This window comes from Canis lupus, chromosome 18 (assembly GCF_011100685.1).
Source record: "Canis lupus familiaris isolate Mischka breed German Shepherd chromosome 18, alternate assembly UU_Cfam_GSD_1.0, whole genome shotgun sequence".
NCBI lineage: Eukaryota > Metazoa > Chordata > Mammalia > Carnivora > Canidae > Canis > Canis lupus.
In genome coordinates, this window is record NC_049239.1 from 39,030,469 (window position 1) to 39,039,066 (window position 8,598).

Here is an 8,598-nt window from a genome sequence, read left to right on the forward strand (position 1 = left end):
GGATGGGCCTATTCCACGCCTGGTAATTAGTGCTGACTGGCTCTGAAATTCTTACTGTGGGGGAATGTTCCCTGTGCCTCCGTGTCCCGGAGGCCCTGCTCCAGGATTGGGGCTGGACAGGACTGGGTGTAAAATTTGCCCCACCGCTCCGCCGCACCTTTCCACAGGCTGGTGTGCATGTGTTTCTGTACACAGGTGTGTATGTGAGTGCACGTGCACGTTGGTGACTCTTGTAGCAGTGTATGTGTGTACAAAAGTATGTGTGCATCCATCTGGCTATGAGTGTGCATGTGTGCTAAGCTGCTAGCCAAGAGCAGGGTTAAATATGCAAGGAACTTTCGGCTGCAGGAGACAAAGGAGAAATTGTTCGGGTTATCTCGAATTCAGATTCACCTGACCCCAGCCACCTCCACCATGCTGCCTCAATTGGACCCCGACAAGATCCACATTGCATACCTGAGGTGCTCAGGTGGGGAAGTGAACTCCGAGTCCGACCTAGCCTGGAAGATCAGCCCACTGGGTGTGTCTCCAAAAAAGGTTGGTGATTGGAGATTGGAAGGGTCTGAGGATGGCAGGGGTGCTGACCATTTAAAACAGACAGGCTCAGATTGAAGCGGTGCCTTCTGCCTCTGCCCTGATTATCAAAGTCCTCAAGGAACCACCAAGAGACAGAAAGAAGCAGAAAAACATTAAGTACAATGGAAATACCACTTTTGATGAGATGGTCAACATTGCCTGAGAGATGTGGCACCAATCTTTAGCCTGAGAACTCTCTGGAACCATGTCTCTGGACATCCTGGGGATTGCCCGATCTGTGGGTTGCAATGTTGATGGCCACCACCCTCATGACATCATAGATGACATCAATAGTGGTGCAGTGGTATGCCCAGCTAGTTAAGAACTGCAAAGGAAAATATTTCAATAAAGGATCATTTGAAGACAAAACAAAACAAAACGCAATGAGAAGAATTTGCCAAATGCTAGTCTTTTGTCTGGGTCACTTGAAGCTGACCGTATTTCAAGAAGTCCCTTGGCTGGTGCCTGTTAGTTATCCAGACGGTAGGCAGCCCTTGTCCTGAGGAATAGAACCCCCTGTCCTTAGGGTCAGTGCATCCATGCTTCTATACAGGCTGCCCCTCCCTGAGTAGCCATAGCAGGTCAGGAGAGAAGTTTGGATATACAAAACCCAACTTGTTGTTTTTTTTTTTTTTAAGATTTTATTTTATTCATGAGAGACACAGAGACATAGGCAGAGGGAGAAGCAGGCTTCTCGCAGAGAGCCTATTGCAGGACTTGACCCTGGGACCTGAGATCACTACCTGAGCCAAAGACAGACGCTCAACCCCTGAGCCACCCAGACATCCCCAAAACCTAACTTGTGTAAAGGTTTTTCTGAAATGAAGGGATTCATATTTCCTCAACATTTCTTCCTAAGATCCAAAATTAAGTACAGCTCTTGGGATGGATGTGTGTAGTTTGAACCAAGGCTTAGGACAAGGAATACCAGTAAGTTCTCAAAGATGAACTTGGGGGGCATCTGCCTGGCTGCATCCATAGAACATACAGCTCTTGATCTCAGGGTCATTAGTTCAATCCCCATGTTGGGCGTGGAGCCTACTTTAAAAAATAACATGATATAAAATCTTTAATAAAAATCAATTAAGTAATTAACATGAAATTACCTTGAGAGAAAGGGAATCTAGGTTACTAAGCACTGGAGTCTACTCTCCACTCCATCATTCATCAACTATGAGACCTTAAAGGAAAAGATACATTGCTTTCTTTCTTTCTTTTTAAAAATGTATTATTATTTTTTTTTAAATTTTTTTTATTTATTTATGATAGTCACAGAGAGAGAGAGGCAGAGACATAGGCAGAGGGAGAAGCAGGCTCCATGCACCGGGAGCCTGACGTGGGATTCGATCCCGGGTCTCCAGGATCACGCCCTGGGCCAAAGGCAGGTGCCAAACCGCTGCACCACCCAGGGATCCCTAAAAACTTATTATTATATACGTTAGTAATCTCTACATCCAATATGAGCCTCAAACTCACAACCCCGAGATCAAGACCTACATGATTTTCCAACTAACCCAGCTAGGTGCCCCTTTGAAGATGAATTGCTTTCTAAGACTTTATTTTTCATCTACCAAAAGAGGATATAATGGGTGTAGTGCTATTATATATTATGTAAATTTGAGTTAAGCAAATTTGAAAAACTGCAAATCTCCCTAAATTCTTTATTTTTAAAAGATTTTATTTTTTTAGTAATTTCTACACCCAACATGAGGCTCAAACTCACAACTCCAAGATCAAGAGTTGCATGTTCTACTGACTGAGCCAGCCAGGTGCCCCTATATCTTCCTAAATTTAAAGAAATCACCAAGGGTACATAATTTCAAAATTGGTGAGTTGACTGGGCCTGTGCACTGTTTATAACCATTGCCACACGACAGCATCCCTTGAGCTGGCAAAAGTAAATAATGGCTATTAGTGCTCATATTGTGTGAACTGAGCCATTGTTTATATGCATCATAACTTCTGAGAGTGGTTGCTAATGACTGATGCACTGTTGTTTTAATATTCAGCATTATCATTTAAAATATTTTCTGTATCTTGGAATGATATTTTCTCAGAGTTCATTAAGTGCTGGCATGAGTGCCAAAAAACACAGTCCAAAATCAATAACTTTGTAATGGAAGTTAGATATGATAAAACACTATGAAAAAGCCCAAAGAACTGTCGTGACATGGCAAGCTGTTACTTTAGGAGTGCCTATCTTGTGAAACATTAGAGATTTTAGTGTTTAGTAAATAAAAAATAGCACAAAGGCAAAAAATATTCTGCAATGGTTGAACATTCCTCTCCCCATCCTTTTATAGTGATTCTTCTGGAAAATATAATGTCAAATTACTTGAAGATTTTATTTATTTATTTGAGAGAGAGAGAGAGAGAGGGAGAGCGCACACTGGGGGAGCCCCAGGCAGGAGAGGGAGAAGCAGGCTCCCTGCTGAGCAGAGAGTGGAGCCCAATGTGGGGTTGGGTCTCATGACCCTGGGAATGTCAAATTACTTAAGTCTTGAATTATCTGACATCTTCTGTAGCATATCCTTTCTATAAGGTGTGACCTTGCCTCAATGAAATTATGTAATCCATGAAAAATTATTTTCTTTCTTTCTTTTTTTAAAGATTTTATTTATTTATTTATTTATTTATTTATTTATTTATTTATTCATGAGAGACATAGAGAGAGAAAAAGGCAGAGACACAGGCAGAGGGAGAAGCAGGCTCCATGCAGGGAGCCCAATGTGGGACTCGATCCCAGGTCTCCAGGATCCTGCCCTGGGCTGAAGGTGGTGATAAACTGCTGAGCCACTGGGGCTGCCCTATTTTCTTTTTTAAAAGATTTTATTTATTTATTCATCACACACACACACACACACACACACACACACACACAGAAATAGGCAGAGAAAGAAGCAGGCTCCCTGCAGGGAGCCCAGTGTGAGACTCAATCCCAGGATCCCAAGATCACATTGTGGGCTGAAGGCAGATGCTTAACTGCTGAGCCGCCCAGGTGTCCCGAAAAATTCTTTTCTTAAAAGGATTTTAAAAATTTATTTATTCATGAGAGATACACAGAGAGAGAGGCAGAGACACAGGCAGAGGGAGAAGCAGGCTCCATGTAGGGAGCCCGACATGGGACTCCATCCCAGATCTCCAGGATCCCACCCTGGGCTGAAGGCAGCGCTAAACTGCTGGGCCACCGGGGCTGCCCGAAAAATTCTTAATGTGGCACCTCACAACTTGGTAAAACCTCAGTGCTGTGGTTGGTGCTGTTGAGGTTATCAGTCTGGTCCTGAGGGTTCTCAGGGACTGGACTGGTTTGGACACAGCATGTGGCTCAGGTCAGAGTTCTGGAATCCAGGCAGAACCTGAAGGTATTGATCTTTGGGGAATAATGGCTGATTGAGTATAAACTGTACAATTTGCAATAGGAGTTTAAATCCCCATCTGGGCTGTTAAACATCTGGAACCTCACAGGAAATCAAGTGTCCAAAAGGCTGCGCAGGATGAAGTTTCAACAGTGACACCATGTGGTGACCAGGACTAACTGCAACGGAGCCCTGATGACACTTCAGGGTCTTTTAGAACTTCCATCATTCCATGTGCGGAGAACCGTGCAATTGGGGAAGGAAGGAGGTCATTACACAGAATTTTGTCTATCCCAGACTAGGACTGCAGGGCAAGGAGAGAGGGCAGGGGTCCTAGATGTGTGTATGTCTGTGTAAGACCTTTCTTTCTTTTTCTTTTTCTTTTTCTTTTTCTTTTTCTTTTTCTTTTTCTTTTTCTTTTTTTCTTTTTCTTTTTCTTTTTCTTTTTCCTTTTCTTTCTTTCTTTCTTTCTTTCTTTCTTTCTTTCTTTCTTTCTTTCTTTCTTTTCTTTCCTTTTTTTTTCACGATTTTTTACTTATTTATTCGTGAGGGACACAGAAAGAGGCAGAGACACAGGCAGAGGGAGAAATAGGCTCCCTGCAGGGAACCCAATGTGGGACTCAATCCGAAGCCCCCAGGATCACGTCTGCCATCAAAAGCAGACACTCAACCACTGAGCCCCCCAGGTGTCCCAACCTCTGTCTTTCTCAAGTGACACATGTACGTGGCAGAGCCAGAACTTACTAAATATACCACAGAGGGAGCAGCAGCAGCAGCAAGAGTAAAACTATATGTAGGTAACTTGAAACTTCACGTAATAAATCATTTCTGATATAGACAAAAATTGTCCTTGATTTTTTTTAAGATTTTATTTATTTATTCATGAGAGGAACACACACACACACACACACACAGAGAGAGAAAGAGAGAGGCAGAGACACAGGCAGAGGGAGAAGCAGGCTTTTGCAGGGAGCCCAATGTGGGACTCGATCCTTGGACTCTGGGATCATGACCTGGGCAGAAGGCAGGCACTTAACTGCTGAGCTACCCAGGGATCCCCTGTCCCTGATTCTTTAAGGAAAATCTCAGAACAGCAAGGTGCTTGGAAAGTCGCTAATAGTTTCTCTACACCTACAGAGGACCACTACTGTAGATTGGGAAATCGGCCACAGCTCTTCATGCTTCCTTATATCCATGCTCTTCACAGAGTGACTTTGCAGGTCTTTTGAGACATGAAGACTTTTTCCTTACACTTTGATTCTGAGCTGGTCTAGGATGAGGCAGGTGTGATGTTGTATTACTTCAGATTCAAGAGACCTTCGTGTCTCTACTGACACTCTTGGACTCCTACAACCTCTGTGAGTAAGTCCAGACTAGCCTGCTGGTGGATGAGAGACCACATGGAGCAGAGCTGGTCAGCTGAGCCATCTCAGCCAAGATCCAAGACATGTGAAACAGCCTCCATGAGCTTAGCAAAGCCAAGCCTCATCGGGACTTCCAGCTAACCCCCCAGCTGGCACGTAACCAAGGCCACCCTAAAACTCTCAGGCCCACACTGATTCAATGACTCATAAATGTGTATCATTTTAAACAAACAAACCAACCTTAAAAAGTGACAAGAAAAGCCTCAGAACAGAAAATATTTCAATTCTCTCAACTTCCAGATTTGGATTTTCTACTCTTTTCCTGCTACCAACTTCCAAATTTGGATTTCCTATTCTTTTCCTGCTACCAGGTGATGCCTTCATTCAATCATTCAACTGTTTCTTTTGTTTGTTTATTTGTGTGTGTGAATGTTTGGGGGTAAGGCACTTTAATAGGTTTGGTGGGGGCATATAGAGCAGAATATAAGAAAATACAGATCCAGGGGGCTCCTAAGTGGCTCAGTTGGTTGAGTGTCTGACTCTTGGTTTCAGCTCAGGTCATGATCTCTGTGGGCCCTGGGATTGAGCCCTACATCCAGCTCTGTGCTCAGCGGGGAAGTCTACCTGAGGTTCTCTCCCTCTGCCCCCCATGCCACTGGCATGTGTGTGTGCACATGCTCTTTCTCTCTAAAATAAATAAATAAATCCTTAAAAAAAAAGAAAAGAAAAGAAAGGACGCCCGGGGGGCTCGGTGGTTGAGCGGCTGCCTTTGGCTCAGGGAGTGATCCCGGGGTCCTGGGATCGAGTTACACATCGGGTTCCTTGCAGGGAGTCTGCTTCTCCCTCTGCCTGTGTCTCTGCCTCTGTGTGTCTCTCATGAATACATAAATAAAATCTTAAAAAAAAATTTTTTTAATCTTAGAAAAAGAAAAAAATTGATTTAAAGTCTAGTTTAGAAAGAAAGGAAGTAAGCCTGGCCAAATAAGCTACCTACTGAATTTAATTCAGACAATGTGGGATCAATTAATAGTTGAGCGACCTTTGGATAGTTACTTAATCTTTCTGGGTTTTAGCTTCCTTATCTCACAAATGAGAGTAATACCTGGCTCTCAGCATGGTGGGGAGGGTCCAAAAAATTGGGAAAGTGCTGGGCCCCTGGGTCAGAATCCACTTTCCACCTCCTGACATTGCTTGTTCATATTTCAGGTGAGTATTGAGCATCGTCTTTAAGTCAGGATCTCCCCAGGGAAAAAGGAATCTTCCTGAATTTCGGAGGTGACTTGGCTTTCAGCAACCCCTCACATACAAGTCAACCCAGACAGGGAACTTGGCATCTCTCCAGTGGCCTGCAATGGACTTTTGCACATTGAAAGGGAAAGGTGCGCAGAGCTCCCCTGGCCATCAGGCCTGTTGTGAAGTGGTGAGCTCTCTGTGCCCAGACAGCTACAAGTCGTCTGAGCGACTCTTGTTTCATTCACAGCCTTGGCTGGGGAGACTGAGCTGTAAGGAAGGCCTCTGCCCTGAGACCGGCTGTCCTGAGGTTTGGCCCCAGGGACCGTCTGCACATAAGGAGCCAGGCCTGACACAGTCTGAGAGCAGGAAACAGGAATAGGAGGTGAACCCAGGGCAGGGGCTAAGCCAGGAACAACCCTCATGTCTTCTTTCTGCCCCTCTAAGAAGTCCGACTCAATCAACAGAGTGTGCAACTTTTGACCTTGGTGTTTTGAGTTTGAGCCCCATGTTCAGTGTAGAGATTACTAAAAAAAATTATAATAAAAAAACTTTTAAAAAATACTTAAAAAATAAAATCTATCTTCCTATTTGTCCCATTAAGCTGTAGATTTTGAAGGTAGGATGTAGGGTCATCTTCACACTTCTGCTGCTTAGCATAGTGCCTGACACATCCGAGGTACTCAGGGAACAAATAAATGAGATATTTAATAAAAGTGGGGATTTTAAGACAGAAGGGCAGAGAGATAGAAGAGGGCAGGCGCTGAACTTCAGTCAGACACATGCTTTCACATCCCAGTTCTGCATTTCCTAACTGCGTGACTTTGAGCCAGACTTCTCCTTTCTGAGTTTTCCGTGGGACGCTGCGGTGGGGATTCAAGGTCTGTGAGGCTCCCAGCACGCTGCCCATGGAAGTTCCCAACAAAGTCCTTGACTGCTGTTACTGTCAGAGTCGCAGACAAGGAACGCGGGGACCGTGATAAATGCAGGGCATGGGGCGCCTGGGGAGTTCAGTCGGTTAGGTGTTGGACTCCTGGTTTTGGCTCAGGTCATGATCTCAGGGTTGCGAGATCGAGCCCCCAGTCAGGCTCCATGCTGGACATGGAGCTTCCTTAGGATTCTCTCCCTCTCCTCCTGCTGCCCCTCCCCTCTCCCCGACCTCGCAGGTAGCCCCCCCCCCCCCCCCCCCCCCCCCCCCGCCCCATGATGACCTCATCTGTAACTTTGTAGTGCCTTTCCACTCTAACTCTAGGTCCAGCCAGGTGACGTGCTCTGGCCAATGGGATGATGATATAAATGCAGGGCAGCCCGGGTGGCTCAGCGATTTAGAGCCGCCTTCAGCCCAGGGTGAGATCCTGGAGATGCAGGATCAAGTCCCACCTCGGGCTCCCTGCATGGAGCCTGCTTCTCCCCCTGCCTGTGTCTCTGTCTCTCTCTCTATGTCTCTCATGCATAAATAAATAAAATCTTAAAAATAAAATAAACTTGATGCAAGCCAAGGTGTGGAAAAGACTACTCCTTCCTGAGGCCTTTCCCAGAACTCTGCCATTACAGGGTAGTGGCTAGAAGGGTGCAGGAGAGACACAGAGGAGAGACACGGTGTCCCCCAGTTGAGGCCAATATAGATCAGTCGTCCCCCGACTATTACAGGTGCATGAGCAAACTCAGGGAAGATCAGCCAGGTGAAACCAGGTCAGCAAGACCACTCAGCCAATCCTGAGACTTCCACGAAATAACACAGGGTTGCTATGTTAAGCCACTGAGTTTGGAGTGACTTGTTCACAGCAATACTAGCTGACACAGGAGCCATGGTAGCCCTTGTTGTATAAAATTGAAAGGTAGATACAAGGGGTGCCTGGGTGGCTCAGATGGTTAAGTGCCTTCAGCTCAGATCATCATCCCAGGGTCCTGGGAGCAAGTCCTGTATTGGGCTCCCTGCTCAGCCAGGAGTCTTTCTCTCCCTCTGCTCCTCCTTCCTGCTCATTTTCTCTCTCTCTCTCTCTCATTTTCTCTCTCTCAAAAAAAAAAAAAAAAAACAAACAAACACATAAAACACCAACAACAAAGGTAAA

General features: G+C 45.2%; 1 pseudogene; it reads left to right on the forward strand.

Moving 5' to 3' along the window:
• Positions 1-381: 381 nt before the first annotated feature.
• On the forward strand, positions 382-898 carry LOC106559990 (annotated as a pseudogene).
• The last annotated feature ends 7,700 nt before the right edge of the window (positions 899-8,598 follow it).